General features: G+C 41.2%; 1 protein-coding gene across 7 annotated transcripts in view; it reads right to left on the reverse strand.

Moving 5' to 3' along the window:
- CELF1 (CUGBP Elav-like family member 1) overlaps positions 1-16,663 on the reverse strand; it is a 104,071-nt gene that overhangs the window by 77,890 nt on the left and 9,518 nt on the right. For 2 of the 7 annotated variants that reach the window (XM_043548642.1, XM_027832373.3), the window contains exon 2: positions 2,525-2,565. The exons of 4 other annotated variants lie outside the window; for them this stretch is intronic. The gene's annotated coding sequence lies outside the window, so the exon portion shown is untranslated. Of the gene's footprint in view, positions 1-2,524; positions 2,566-12,156; positions 12,179-16,663 lie in introns of those variants that run through there. One more of the 7 variants, XM_037900236.2, reaches the window with a different exon arrangement.

The following is a 16,663-nucleotide window of genomic DNA, read 5'->3' on the forward strand; positions in this document are numbered from 1 at the left end:
GTCAGTCATGATTCGAATTTGGTGGTTTTGTATGATGGGAAGGAAATGGAGGCAGGCATTGCATACGGCCCGGCGCTCTAGCAAATGTATGTGAAGCCTGGTTTCTGAAGTGGACCACAGACCCTGAGTGGTAAGGTGGCCGATGTGTGCTCCCCCTCCTGTGAGGGATGTATCTGTGGTGATGGTAATTGAAGGGGGATCTTGTCGGAAGGGAATCCCGGTGCAGAGGTTGATGGGAGAGGTCCACTACAGGAGTGAATCCTTGACTTTCTGGGACATAGTTAGTAACCTGTTTAGCCTGTGCTTGTTTGGTTTCTATACCATGGCTAGCCAACCTTGAAGGCATCGCATGTACAGGCAAGCATTTGCGACCGCAAATGTACAAGCAGCCATATGTCCTAAGACCTGTAGGGAGTCTCAGACTGTAGTCTGTGGGCTGGCACGTATCTAGATAATAAGGATGCCCATTTTGTGGAATCTGTCCTGGGGGAGAGATGCAAGACCGGTGGCGGAATCGAGGTGGGCGCCAATGAAGTTGATTTGTTGGATAGGTTGTAAGGTAGATTTGTTTTTGTTTATTTGCAGGCCCAAGGTGTGGAAGCAGTGAAGGGTTGCAAGAGTTGCGTGGCTCACTTCTAACTGAGTGGGAGACTTGAGGAGACAATCGTCCAGGTAAGGAAATATGAGGATTCCTTTTTTTCCAGAGATGTGCTATTACAACTTCTAGCACCTTGGAGAAGACAGATGGTGCGGTGGAAAGGCCAAAAGGGAGGACCCCGTATTGGTAGTGTTGTGCTCCCACAGCAAACCTGAGGAAATGTCAATGGACAGAGACATGGAAATATGCATCTTGGAGGTCGATGGTTGAAAACCAATCTCCTGCTCCAGCATTGGAATTATCATTGGGAGAGTAACCATCCGGAATTTCTGTTTCTTGACGAACTTGTTCAAATGTCGAAGACTGAGGATAGGGCGCCAACCGCCGCTTTTCTTTTCCGTCAAGTAGTAGTGGGAGTAAAACCCTTTCCCTCTGTGTTAAGGGGGCACCTCCTCTATTGCTTCAAGATATAGGAGATGTTGTACCTTCTGACAGAGCAATTGTTTGTGAGAGGGGTCCCTGAAGAGGGACGGGGAGGGAGGGTGAGTGGGAGGTAAGGAGAGGAAGGGGATGGCATAACCCAATCTGATAATTTCCAGGACCTATCTGTCCATAGTGATGGTTTGCCAGTTGGCCAGGAACGGACGCAAACCATGTCCAAAAAAATGGTTCGTTGGCGTTGGCACTGGAGAGGGTGCGAGGTTTTCCTATACCCTCGACCAAGACTTCAAATTTGTTTATTTGGGTTAGGAGGGTGGGTCGCCATTGTTTGCAGCGGGCGATGTCGTTGGTTCCTGGACCTATGTCATTGTTGCGTATCATATTGTCTTAAAAGTGGATGTAGCGCCCTGCCAGAGCGTGGCAAGCCCCGAGTCCTGCTCCCCCGGCCAGAGCTCGCGGGCTGGATAAAAGCAGCCCGCAGTTTGCTCACCCCTGGTGTAGGTAATCGACCTCCCTGAGAGGTGGTATCTAGGTCAATGGAAGAACTCTTCTGTCTAACTATAGCGGTCTACACTGGGGATTAGGTCGGTACAGCTACGTCTCCCAGGGTGTGGATTTTTCACACCCCTTAAAAATGTAGCTATCCTGATGTAAGTTCCCAGTGTAAACCAGCCTTAGACATTTAGGTAGCTGGAGTCAGAGTGGAAGGATTTACTCTCTGTAAAACTATTCAGATTTGGCTCCATTCAATCTTCAGACTGTATCATATCCCCATGACCATCCACTCTCACCCAATTTGTCAAAAAGGGAAGTGGTTTTACTAGAGGATCAGTTTCAGGGCTTCACAAACTTGACAAGGAATAGAACAAATCTCAACAGATCTTCATATTATAAAGCAGCAACATTTTCCTTCTTACCCTTTATTTCTCTAAGATCATTAAACCCCAAGCTGCACAGAAGCTTGCTGCTCACTTGGTACTCACAGTCCTAAACAAGTTGGTTCTGCCCGCCCCCACCACAGCATGCACATAGCAAACTGCCAAAAGCCTAAGCCCTGGTCTACACTGTGGGATGGGGGGATTGATCCAAGTTATGCAACTTCAGCTATGTGAATAACTGAGCTGAAGTCGACGTACTTAGACCTACTCACTGTGGTGTCTTCACTGTGGTGAGTCAACTGCTGCCACTCCCCCGTCAACTCCGACTGCGCCTCTCGTGGCGGTGGAGTACAGGAGTCAACAGGAGAGTGCTCGGGGCTCGATTTATCGTTTCCAGACTAGACGCGGTAAATCTATCCCCGCTGGATCAATCACTGCCCGCCGATCCAGCAGGTAGTATAGACATACCCTAAGGTTCAGGGGGCACTGCTCTTTGTAAGGGAAAATGAACACTCACTTTACTAAAGGCAATAGAAACCTTGCTCTAAAAAGGCATCTAAGAGAAAGGTCCAATAAGCAACACAGAGGACCTGTATTTGGTTCATACCTGTAGCTATGCTCCTTCCTCTAGAAGTTCCAGTCTTCACTCTAAAAGACAAGAATAAAAATAGACACTGGGTGCTCCGGAGTTACAAGAAAAGATACCATGAATCATCAAGTAAGCTGCACTGTAAGTCACCCTACATAGGCGTAGGACTGGGGGATAGTAAAGTGAATTTCTAATCATAGAAATCAGCATGAGGTACTCACCATCTTTTACAGAAAATGTTTGCACTTTTTCAGAACTGGCAACCTTTTTTGTTTTGTTTTTTAACCCAGAGTGACAGACATTTATAAGCCCCGCAGAGGTGTCATGAGTCCAAAGGTATAAGTTTGTGCTACTTAGTTTTAGTAAGGTCTGAAATAAGCAACTCACTGTGCTTACAAATGTTGCAGGACATGATATTATAACTTCTCAGAGGTTTCAGATATGTCTCTTCTCAAGCCAGACACAAGCATGTGATCTCTTGAGTATCAGTATTAACATTTTGTGTAAGTTACAAACACTGCCACTAGTCAGGGGAACCATGACACATGTGGGCACCACTGATGAAAACTCTCTTTGTACTATTCAGGTATGTAGAACAGTGAAGGCTCCAAGAATAACAAACAAATCTGATACAACCACCTCTGAGAGATCTGGGGAACATTCCTCCAGGAAGCATTTGTCAATATGGCTTGTTTTAACCACATTTAGAACCTAACTATACAGTCCATTTTATGTAAGTTTATGCACCAGATAGGCCTTACAACTCTCTCCCTTCTCAAATGAAACTAGAATTCAGCTTCCTATGCTCTGGTAATGCACTGTTCCTGGCAGGTGCCACTTCTCCTCTATTCAAGTGTACACGGGGTATCAAATTCTGTACAACTGGCAGGGAAAGGTCTTGTGTTCACTGAGGATTTACCCCATTATCAGTCTTTGGTGGCCAACCATGTTATAGCTGCATGGGTAAAAACACCTACTAGAGACAAGAAAACATAAGCTGCAACTTGCATCTGTAGAGTTTACTCTGGTGTCAAGCAGTGGTGAATTACACAGGTACAAATTGTGGCTGAGGGCTTGTCCACACAAGGAAATTATTCCAGAATAGGGCAGAGTGTGAATTTAAGGCAGAATAGCTATTCTGGAATAACTACCATGTGTGGACACTTTTACTCCAGAATTCCAAAGTGGATTAGGCTAATTCAGAAAAAGGCACTCTTATTCCAAATATTTTTCTGGAATAGCTATCCTTGAATAGCTCTATGTGTAGACAAGCCCTTACAATGGTTTACTGTATCTGTACAAGGGGTTTGGACCAGTGCAGTTGAACAGGTGGCTGGCCACCAGTGTCTGAAATTCCCAGTGTAGATAAAGTATACATTTGTCACAGTGCTCAGATTCCACAATTCTTTGTGTTATCTAGATCCCTGTGACTCATGTTTTTTCTTAAGCTTCACTGCCAAATAAATAGCATCACCACAGGGACATATTTCACCACATCTCTTTTTGCAATGAGAAAAATTCTGCTGCTGCCTTCCCCCTGCAAGGGTGTGCATTTGGGTGTAGATTCTGTTTCCAACCTCCCCTACTGAATATGTGGGGGAATTCTATTACTGTCCACCTTTCCCATGAAGAGGAATGAAGACTATACTACCTCATATTTCATGCAAGGATGCAGGAGTGAGAAAAGATATGACTGCAGATGAACAAACTGTTGCCTCTAATGGGACACCAGTTAGATAAGATTGCTGCTGCTACTGAAAAGAATGGCTCAAGGCCTTGGCCCCCAGAACATGGAGTTAAGAACAGCTGCTTTATCAATACCTCTAAGTGGCACACTAGTCACATTTTCCAAATTCTCAGGCCTGGTCTACAGTTAAAATTTAGTTTGATATAGCTACCTTACTCAAAGGCCATACCCCTGGGCGACATAGCTATGCTGATCTAACCCCAAGCATAGATGAAGATATGTCAACAGAAGAATGTTCCATCTACTTAATTGCTGTCGCTTAGGGAGGGGTGCTCCTACACCAATGGAAAAACTCCTTTCCTCAGTGTAGGCTGTCTACACTACAGAGTAATGCTGCCATAGCTACAGTATCACAGCTACACTGCTATAGTCCCCAGAGGGCAGACATGGCTTGAGTCATGTTAACACACTGGCGTCCCTACAGAAGACAGTCCCTGCCCAATGAGTGTACCCCTACCCATTTAATGCATCTAACCTTCCCGACTAGGGGTTTATATTTAGACTTGACTTAACTTATTTCTGTTTGCTCCAGTAACAAATGTTTATTAATTAGCATTTATAATCATATTGGCTAACTAACTAATTGCCAATCAATTAACTTGAGTTAAAACAGGACCACAAACTCTAATTTAGACAGATATATGTTAGGGGCCCAAATATTCTTAGTTAAAACAGTATAAATTAGGGCTGTCGATTAATCACAGTTAACTCATGCGATTAACTCAAAAAAATTAATCGTGATTAATCACACTGGTAAACAATAGAATACCGATTGAAATGTATTAAATATTTTTGGATGTTTTCTACATTTTCAAATATATTGATTTCCATTACAACACAGAATACAAAGTGTACAGTGCTCACTTTATATTATTTTTATTACAACTATTTGCACTGTAAAAATGATAAACAAAAGAAATAGTATTTTTCAATTCACTTCATACAAGTACCATAGTCCAATCTCGTTATCATGAAAGTGCAACTTACAAAACGTAGATTTTTTTTTTGTTACATAACTGCACTCAAAAACAAAACAATAAAGCCACCATTCCAGAGTATGTGTTCATGCTGATGACGGGTTCTGCTCGATAATGATCCAAAGCGATGCGGACTGATGCACATTCATTTTCATTATCCGAGTCAGTTGCTACCAGCAGAAGGTTGATTTTCTTTTTTGGTAGTTCGAGTTCTATAGTTTCTGCATCGGAGTGTTGCTCTTTTAACTCTTCTGAAAGCATGTTGCACATCTCCTCCCTCTCAGATTTTGGAAGGCACTTCAGATTCTTAAACCTTGGGTCAATGCTGTAGCTACCTTTAGAAACCTCACATTGGTACCTTCTTTGCATTTTGTCAAATCTGCAGTCAAAGTGTTCTTAAAATGAACATGTGCTGGGTCATCATCCGAGACTGCTATAACATGAAATATAGGGCAGCATGCGAGAGCAGGAGACATACAGTTCTCCCCTAAGGAGTTCAGTCACAAATTTAATTAACTAATTTTTTTTAAACGAGCATCATCAGCATGGAAGCACGTCCTCTGGAACAGTGGCCGAAGTATGAAAGGGCAGACAAATGTTTAGCATATCTGGCACATAAATGCCTTGCAATGTCAGCTACAAAAGTGCCATGCAAATGCCAGTTCTCACTTCCGGGTGACATTGTAAATAATAAGCAGACAGCATTATCTCCCATAAATGTAAACAAACTTGTATGTCTGAGTGATTGGCTAAACAAGAAGACAGACTGAGTAGACTTGCAGGCTCTAAAGTTTTACATTGTATTGTTTTTGAGTGCAGTTATTTTTTTGTACGTTATTCTACATTTGTAAGTTCAACCTCCATGATAAAGATACTGCACTAAAGTACTTGTATTAGGTGAATTAAATACTATTTATTGTTTTTTTACAGTGAAAATATTTGTAAACAAAAATATAAAGTGAGCACTGTACACATTGTATTGTGTTGTAATTGAAATCAATATATTTGAAAATGTAGAAAATATCCAAAAATATTGAAACGTATTCTATTATTGTTTAACAGCACAATTAATCACGCATTTATTTATTTTAATCGCGCAATAGTGATTAATTTTTTAATTGCTTGACAGCCCTAGTATAAATCTGAATTTACTGTATATATACACATCTTAGTAGTGCCAACAGAATTTGGCCCAATACAAGACATAAGTGTACAGGATCCATGCCTCATTCAAAGTCTAATCTGAAGCCAAGCAAAGTTAATGGGAATCTTTCCATTGAGTTCAACGAGCCATGGCTGAGGCAGCTTAAGAAAACTATACCAAGCAAACTATAGCCAATTACCCTGGGGGAGGGTAAAGGGGGGCTGGATAGAAATAGCATGAGATCATGTAATTAAAGACTTCAGTAATGCATGCACATAAAGGGACACAGTTAAGGTTTTGTGTGTGACTAACTTTGGCATTCCCTGATTCAAATGTTTCATTCTGCAGCCTTAACATTCTATTAATAGTTTTTGTAAAGAACTTCCTAGGGCTTTTTTAAAAAAGAAATCATAAAAAAAAAAATCATCATGTGCAACTATTTGCTAGACAGCAGCAGAACAGTCTTTCTGCAAAGCTTGGGTTGTGTTTTGCAGACCAAACATACCTATTTTTAACTCCTGCAGATGTGTCTCATTTTAAAAACCAACAGTTTAGAGAGAATGAAGAGCCAAACATGGATTTTTTTTTTTTTTTACGGCTCAGAATAAATTTAGAGAATGAGAGCTTCAGGGGGTTTTTTGGCCAGATTCATCCTTTATTTTCTCAAGAACTTTAAAGCCCTTAAATCAGAGACATTCAGATTCTCCTACACATAACTTTATTTATGCTTTATTTCTAAGAGACACAACTCAATAAGATTTCTTTACTGATGTTCCTTTACATTCTCACTATGGATGATACACTGCAGAGAATGCTTCTTCCACATCTGCCAATAAAGAAAAGCAAAACATCCCCAACGGTTTGACTTTCCTTAAGCTGCATAAAATCATATTTTTTGCTGGTGTAAATAGATGCAGCTTCTTTGACTTGGATGGAGTTTCACCCATTTACATTAGTAGAGAATTGTAGTCATACTGAAAAGAGTGAATGCTGATTAAGATTGCTTCCAAAGCCAAATCCATTTCTTAGGGCATTTCTGCCTATTATGCAGCACCGTACCTCTGGTGCTCCTGTGGGAATAACAACTTTGGAATTTCCTGACTTTTGTGCAGTTAAAACCTCATCATTGGTACTGCACCAAAGGAGGATTTTTTCATGTTATTAAACTGTAATTTTTCCCCGTGGGCTTCTTGGCACTCCTGTTTTTCTATATTTTTTTTCCCTCACTCAACAATTATTTATATAATGTCCAAAGTGTGCTAAGCACTTGTACAAACATAGAAGATCCATGGCCCAAGAATTTACAACCTAAACAGAGGAAAAAAAGATAAAGGGTGTAGGAAGGTGTAACACATACAAATGCTACATTTCACCCAGAACCACCTTGGCTTTAGCGTCACCCCCAACATAGACTTTGCCTTGTTTGAAGAAACGTGATTTGGCAAGAAAGTCACTTGAAAGTCATCTACTGAGTATAGAGAAAAAAACCTTTCGGTCTTTGTTGATTTAAGCTGCCTTTCATCCACAAACAACACCCATGGCCAACCCTGGGCCTGCCAAACATCCCCTCTAGTCAAGCTTTCCTGCTGTGATTAATGTTCACTGACAGCTGTGTCAGGGCACTTTTACATTCTCCTCATGATTCTATAACGCCCTGCCAGATTTCCCTGCTGTGCTGGGTCTGAGTCTGCCACCTGATTCAAGACATTCATGGAGGGGGATTCAGAGTAGCAGAGGTGGATGATTGTTTACTGTAGTGACCCATTTCAGAGTAGCAGCCGTGTTAGTCTATATCCACAAAAAGAAAAGGTACTTGTAGCACCTTAGAGACTAACAAATGTATCTGAGCATAAGTTTTCGTGAGCTACAGCTCACTTCATCTTTTCTTTTTGTAGTGACCCAGTGTCTTTGCATTCAACTGCTGTCATGGTTCAGAGACTGCCCATGCACTTTGCCAAGCACTAGAGATATTCAGCACTCATTTGAAGTTTCATGCACAAGTTTTCAGTCACTCCTCACTTATCGTTTTCTCCTTCTCTTCTTTCCATTCACTCTTCCTGCAAGGCATAGTGTGACATTAGCTGTATTCCACTGTTAATAAGAGGAGACTGGACAAACTTCATGTCAAAACAAGTGCTATAAATATAACAATTGGCTGAACATCTTAATGAGGAACCAAAAAAACAGCTACAAAATCCTCTTACACCTCTTGTAGGATTCTAGGAGACCCCATATATCCTGTCTCCTGAATAGAGAAGGGGTCAAGAATCCAGGCATGGTGATACACGTGCCATAACCCCTCCCTCTCTACTCCCATGTCAGCAGCAGAGCTCACCTCTTTTCCCAGAACTGTCAGCATAGTCGCATCACACATCAGGTCAGGTACTCAATTTACTATACATTTTGAAAAGACAGTTTGTCATTGCATATTCCCCTACATGGAGGTTAAACTCAAAGTAAGACTGCAGGTATCACACATTAATCCCCAGTGCCCCTCATTCAACTTTGGGGCGCTTTACCCCAGAGAATGAGGGAGGTCAGTGCTCAATAAAAGGATGAGACTGAAGAGGGTGGGGAAGTAATGACAGAAATAAGCTAGGAGTATCAGTGTTCATAGCTATATTATCTACAGTCCATTCTCCCTGAATTTACCCTGTTTAGTTTTAAAACATCCCAAGTGGCGAGGCTTCCACTATTTCCCTAGAGGGAATATTCCACATTGTAATAAACCTCACTGTCAGAGTGCTGTCTCTGATGTTCATCTTTTTGTTATCCTTTGCTCAGTTTGATTCCACTATTGCTAGTTATACCTCTTGGACAATTCCTCATTGTTCCTGGGCTCTCTTTTTAAAATTTACAAACAAACAATCAGGATCCCACCATTGGCCAACCTATATTTATTTAGTTCCTTTAATATTTTCTCATCTGAATCCTTGCAGCCTTCATTTCTGTGTGTTGAAGGATGTTGAAGATGTGTCTTGCATCCTCCATCTTGAATCTAATTATTTTCCCGCTCATATTTAACCTATCTTTGTCTTTCTGGTGTGTGTCATCTGCAATAGTAAATCAGCAACATTTGTGAATTATATTAACATGTTGTCTACCTTCCCTTCTAAATCATTAATGAAGATGTTGAATAAAACTGGACCTAACTTCTATCTCTCCATTACCCCAACACACTTCCGATCAATCCAATACATCATTGTTTACTATTACCCTTTTTATCAGTATGCAGGGAAAAATAGGAGTTCCTTAATTTTAGGAGGATAACAGTAGCCAGAATAAAATCAGAAATAAGCTGTCTCCTAGAACTTTTAAAAGTATTATTTTAAAGAATGATAGGCTAGATTAGATTCCTCCTCACCTCCAATCCTGCTTTGGTGTGCCAGTCCCTGTAAACAAGGCATGAAAAAACCCTTTTTGTGGGTATAACATGGATTTGTGGGCCTTCTCCCTTTGGACTACTCAAGCTTACAGTATTTTTCAAGTAGGATTTTCTGACCACCAATTCCTACAGCATTATGTTATGTGGTATGGCTCCCTTGAGCCACCAGGAATAGGCATAGCCCCAAGGGGCTCCCTTTCAGCCATCAGGATATAGCAGCAAGGCAGATTTTATTGCACTGAAAAATGCATCAGCTTTCCAAGAAAGGGAAGTTGGAGTGATGTTCTGTCATTATTAAACTGTGTAAAAGATGGCAGGTTCCATCTAATCTCCTTCTGCCATTCTATGGCCAGGATGTATCATACTTATTGGCTTCAGTGCACCAGATGAACATATGTAATCTCCCCAACATGCTACCCATATATTCTGACTCCTGTCACAGAGTGGACTGGTCAATGAGAATTCTGTCAGCACACACTGCCATATTCTCATATATATGCTTTCCAAGAATCATCTCATATTGCCTATTCCTACTCTCTCAATAGGGGTGCTGGCAAAGACAGGGAGGGTATTCCAAGCATTCCAAAGGCCAGGGAGGAGTGGAGTAACCATGAAGTACCTGGGACAAGCAAATTGCATAGAGTAATTACCCAATTTTACTTTTAATTAGCATTTTAAACTAAGATTTGTTCAAATTTAATCTCTGCTACTCTGCTCTTGCTGGTGAACATAGAAGAGAGTATGCCTGTAGGGGGACACAGAATGGACAGGCAGGAATGAGGAGAAGCAGAGAGCACTGAGAGGATGTGGCAGTATCTTTGGTATTCTGCATTGGCTTGCAAGCAGGAGGGTTTGAAACTCCAGAAACCACATATGCAGTGAACGTCACAGGACTACCAGATGAAGGAGGAACAACTGTCAGCATGTGTCTACATTACAAAACCAACAACGTGAAATCAGCCACACAACATACAGCTACTTGTTAAGTAGACAGTCCTAGAGTGAGATGTTCCTCTGTCACACAGATCTATCAACTTCTTTTCTTCTGATCCCAAATATGTCTACAGACACACCTGTGGACACTTGAGGCCCCCATTTAGCCCCATAATCTGCCTGTTTCCTCTGGGAGGTGACGGGTCCAACCCTGCTAGTTGCAAATATTTCTAATATTGGAAACTTGATGGGGATACTGCAACACTAGGAAAAAAGTCAACTAAGACCAGGTCCCTAGAGTACTCAAGGAAGATTGGAGTGAACACCTTTCCTTTTACTTTCCACACAATCAGCAGAAAGAGTTAGTAACCAAAATCCCAGAGACTTAGGGCCTGATTTCCAGAGGTGCAGAACATCCATAGCTCCAGTTGAAGTGAGTAGGAGCTGTAAGTGGTCTGCATCAAGACCTTTACCCTTGTCTATCCTGAGGAAAAATTTTCAAAAGATCACACCAGTGCTAATGCTTGGTGCAGTTGCAACCACTGTTTTCAGCATCATTCCATTAACGCTGTTCAGAGTAAGTCTTATCAACACCATGTTTACAACAGTGTCCGCAGCTGGCAGCCAGTCTAAACTAGGCTAAACATCTGCAGCCCCACTACAGCTGAACTTGTATTAAAGGTAAGACAATTTTAAAAAACGTCCCTGGTGTAAATAGGGTCTTAGTGCGAGGTTCATACAAATGTGCAATCAGAGAGAACAGAGTTAAGTTTCTAGCTCTTCCTAATAAGATATTCCATGAAGGCCCAACCTCCAACATCACCTTCAACCTGCACTCACCGCCTCAAACCAAAAAAGGCAGGGCAGGATCTATTCCCTTATTAATCCTGGTTAACCACAAGTGGCAAAGAAAGCATGCAGCTCATCAGATAGAGTATCTACCTTTCACTAATCCTCAAGGCAGTCAGAGTGAGAGCAGCTCTTCTGGGGCAGAGTCTAATACCAGTTCCCAAGGCAGGCAGGGCCATCAAAGCCCCCCAGAGAGGAGAAGCCCTCTTTTTGGAGTTTGCAGCATTGCTGTTCTAGTGTGATTACCCACCCACTGCGCTCTTTCCTAGTAAGGGAACTGTATATCTATCTCCACTCCCAGTCCTAGATTCACAACTTTCATGGATTGTAACTTAAAAGAAAACCCCCACAAACAGATCATCTTTCATGTGGAAATCAGTCCTCCCCAGAAACAGAAAGATGGATGGACGCAAGGACAGAGACTGCAAGCTCTGGCTCACAATTCTGATCAGCAAATGCCAAGCGTGCACAAGACCAGCCACACCGCCTAGCTAGTTAATGTGCTGTTGCTGTACAAATATAGAAAGCAGAAAGTGGAACGACAGCTTCAGCAGAACACATTCTGCTCAGCTTTCTCAGAGGGAGGAGCAGAGAGTTGAACAGCTTTACCCATACATGGTCGATGAAAGGGGTCACTGCTGAGACAAGTTTCTTCTCTCACATTCATTCACCGTCAGACTGCGCTGGAGAAGAAACAGAATTAAGCTCCACCTGGGTGGGGGGGAAGCACTCTATGAACTTTGCTTTAAGTAAGGTTTGACAGAGTCCTTTTCAGTAATTTCCAGTACCCATATCCAACAAAATCCTCACAGTACCAAGTCTGACATAAGCGGAAACCTTAATGTCCAGAAAATCCTAAAATTTATCCACATTCCTGCGCTGCTGTCTGATCTGCACAGGCCATGCCTTCACAGTTGCTTCCAGAAGCACCTGCCCAATTACCTACTCAGATTGTCTTTAAATTGATTTATAGCAATAATTTTGATCCGGATTTTTCTGATACATTCCTAAACTGGCTAATACAAACTTTCCCATTGGTTGGTATAAACTGAAACATGTTAGAATTCTTGATCTCCCTACTAGGTTACTACAGCTTAAATATTTAACAGATAACATTCTCACACAACGTAATTTTTCATATTCTTTTTACAAAAGGAAAAAAAACTAACCCAGCTTAACATGCAAGTCCTTGTTTTAGGTCACAGGAATTCTGGTATGGAAACACAGCAGCAGTCTAATTCTATATCCAAGGCCCCATACGCTCCACAGAAAACATGATATAAGTTCTGGGCCCTGATCCCTGGATTCTGGTGTGGCAGACTGCAAATTCTGTGGCAGCTTCATTTATATTTTGAAGTGTATGTTTTTTATTAAATATTAAAATAGTATAATCAATACAGCAGCCTCAGTTATTTGGATATTAAATTCAATTTACTTTATGCTGTCTTGTATTTTCCATTTTCCGTATGCTGCAGATTTTTGTACTCGTACTGTAGAAGTTATTAGGGACAAAACTTGATGTTTTGACAGATAAGTATGCGGCAGCTGAAATTTTAGCATCAAAGGAGGCATGGGAGCCAGTATGGAACTGAGATAAGCACATCAAATGGATATTTCTGTTAAACAATCAGTAATAAAATAAGAAACAACGCTGACATTTAAACTCCTCTTTCGGTTCAGAGGTAACACTCCATTAAGGTGAATGGGATACTTCACATCTCTTAGACAGCTACTGCTTCAGACTGCCTGCAAACTTAAGAGGATAACTCTGCATCAGTTACATACTGGCCACATTTTCAAGGTTTTCTTCACAACAAGGGCTACCATATAGGCTCTGATCCTGCTCCTATTGAAATCAATAGTAAAACTCCCATTAACGTTAGTGGTGCAGGATCAGGCCAACGTTTTAAAACCTGAATTATGAAGCACAATTCTGCACCAAAGGATGAATTTTGTGGCAAACACAAATGTGGAAGACACAGAACCCTGTCTAGATCCTGCCTCTGATTATCAAATGTCAGGTGAGTCAAAGGAAGGCACTTATGACATCTAATGCAAAAGGAAATTCCAACTACAAAGTCATATATGAGAATCCAGCCCATGAGAATCAGGAAATTTTCATTTAAGGTTCCCCAATTCATTTTAATTATCTTCTCTTTGTTCATGTATCACTACAGTTGTTTATTATTGAGCAGTCAAAACTGCACTTTCTGCTTCAAAGAAATAAGGAAGAAATAAACAAGACCTTTCTCTGAAGAGCTTTTTTATTATTAATCATGTTTATTATAGTAGAACTTAAGGATCAACCAAGAATGAGGCCCCGTTGTGCTAGGCATTGTACAAACACAGAAAAGTAGACAGTCCCTATTACTCTGTACAGAGCCTAACAATTTACAATCTAAACACAGGAAACAGGTAGTGAGGTTTATAGATAAGAAAAAGAGGGAAGGAGAAAGGAATAAGGGCAATATTAAAAGACAACATGGTTCCTCATTAAGACAAATGCATGCCTTGATGACTTAAATTAGCTTTTATTAAAAAAAATTCAGTTCTCCTAAGTAACGACAGAAATGAGTTTTTGGGCAGAATATAATAAGGAACATAAGAACGGCCACACTGGGTCAGATCAAAGGTCCATCTAGCCCAGTATCCTGTCTTCCTACAGTTGCCAATGCCATGTGTCCCAAAAGGAATAAACAGAACAGGTAATCATTAAGTGATCCATTCCCTGTTGCCCATTCTCAGCTTTTGGCAAACAGAGGCTAGGGACACCATCCCTGCCCATCCTGGCTAATAGCCATAGATGGACCTATCCTCCATGAATTTAGCTAGCTCTTTTTTGAACCGTTATAGTCTTGGCCTTCACAACATCCTCTGGCGAGGAGTTTCAGAGGTTGACTGTGCTTTGTGTGAAAAAATACTTTCGTTGTTTGTTTTAAACCTGCTGCCTATTACTTTTATTTGGTGACCCCTAGTTCTTGTGTTATGAGAAGGAGTAAATAACACTTCCTTGATTACTTTCTCCACATCATTCATGATTTTATAGATCTCTATCAGATCTTCCCCCCATCCTCATCATCTCTTTTCCAAGCTGAAAACTTCTAGTCTCATTAATCTTTCCTCAAATGGCAGCCATTCCATACCCCTAATAATTTTCGTTGTCCTGTACTGAACCTTTTCCAACATATCTTTTTGAGAAGGGGTGACCAAGTCTGCACGCAGTATTCAAGATGTGGGTGTACCATGGGTTTATATGGACGCAATATATTTTCTATCCCTTTCTTAATGATTCCCAACATTCTGTTTGCTTTTTTGACTACTGCTGCACATTGAGTGGATGTTTTCAGAAAACTATCCACAATGACATTTAAAATGTATAGTTGGGATTATGTTTTTGAGTGTGCATTACTTTGCATTTAGGAGAATGAGGTTTACGGAAGGTGTACTATATACGAGCTAGGGATGTTTAAATTATGGGGAAGTAAGATTTTTATAGCAATTTGCCTTCAGAGAGCATTCAAACAGAACCGTATGCTGCGTTCTAAATTCCTTCTCTACTACTGGAAGACCACAGAACGGAGCACCCTCCTACCAAATGCAGCAGCCATTGATACCTGAACATCCAGCCTATAAAATTTTGCAAAGGTATGAACGCTGATCAGGTGGCCATTTTGCAGAACTACTAACTGTGATACATAATCTATCATTTAAATCAGCTTCTGTACCAGATGATTGGAAGATAGCTAATGTGACACCATTTTTTAAAAAAGGCTCCAGAAGTGATCCTGTCAATTACAGACCAGTAACCCTAACTTCAGTACCAGGCAAATTGGTTGAAACTACAGTAAAGAACAGAATGATCAGACACAGATGAATACAATTTATTGGGGAAGAGTCAACATGGCTTTGGTGAGGGATGATTTTCCTTTACAAATCTATTAAAATTCTTTGAGGGGGTCAACAAACAAGTGGACAAGGGTGATCCAGCGGATGCAGTGTACTTGGACTTTCTGAAAGCCTTTGACAAGGTCCCTCACCAAAGGCTCTTAAGCAAAGTAACTAAGCATGGGATAAGAGGGAAGGTCCTCTCATGGATCAGTAACTGGTTAAAAAACAAGAAACAATGGGCAAGAATAAATGGTCAGTTTTCAGAATGGAAAGAGGTAAATAGTGGCGTCCCCTAGAGATCGGTACTGGGACCAGTGTTGTTCAACATATTCATAAATGATCTGTAAAGAGGGAGGTAGCAAAGTTTGAGGATGATACAAAATTACTTAAGATAGTTAAGTCCAAAGCAGACTGCAAAGAGTTACAACAGGATCTCACAAAATTGGGTGCTTGGGGAACAAAATGGCAGATGAAATTTACTGTTGATAAATGCAAAGCAATGCACATTAGAAAACATAATCCCAATTATACATACAAAACGATGAGATCTAACTTAGCTATTACCACTCAAGAAAGAGATCTTGGCATCATTGTGGACAGTTCTCTGAAAACATCCACTCAATGTGCGGCAGCAGTCAAAAAAGCTAACAATGTTAGGAACCATGACAAAAGGGATAGATAAGAAGACAGAAAAGATCATAATGCTGCTATATAAATCCCTGGTACACACATACCTTGAATAATACATGCAGTTCTGGTCACCCCATCTCAAAAAAGACATGAGAATTGGAAAAGATACAGAGAAGGGCAACAAAAATGATTAAGTGTATGGAACAGCTTCCATATGAGAAGAGATTAAAAAGACTGGGACTATTCATCTTGGAAAAGAGACAACCAAGAAGGGATATGATAGAGGTCTACAAAATCATGAATGGTGTGGAGAAAGTGAATAAGGAAGTGTTATTTACTCCTTCATGTATGGGCCCTACCAAATTCATGGACAAAATCAGATCTCCCCCATGAAATCTAGCTATTGTAGGCGAGGGGGAGGGGGAGGGGCTGAGGGTGCCATAGCCAGGGGCTCCTACCATGCACTGGGCTCCAGCTGCTGGTCCCGGGCAGGGTTGGGACTTCATCTTCCCTGCATGGCCACTCTAGGGCGAAGATCAGACCCACCTCCAAGAACCTCCCCCAGTTGCAGGAGGCTCTGAAGGCAATGCAGAAGTGAGGGTGG

Source organism: Chelonia mydas, chromosome 6, assembly GCF_015237465.2.
Source record: "Chelonia mydas isolate rCheMyd1 chromosome 6, rCheMyd1.pri.v2, whole genome shotgun sequence".
Classification (NCBI taxonomy): Eukaryota; Metazoa; Chordata; order Testudines; family Cheloniidae; genus Chelonia; species Chelonia mydas.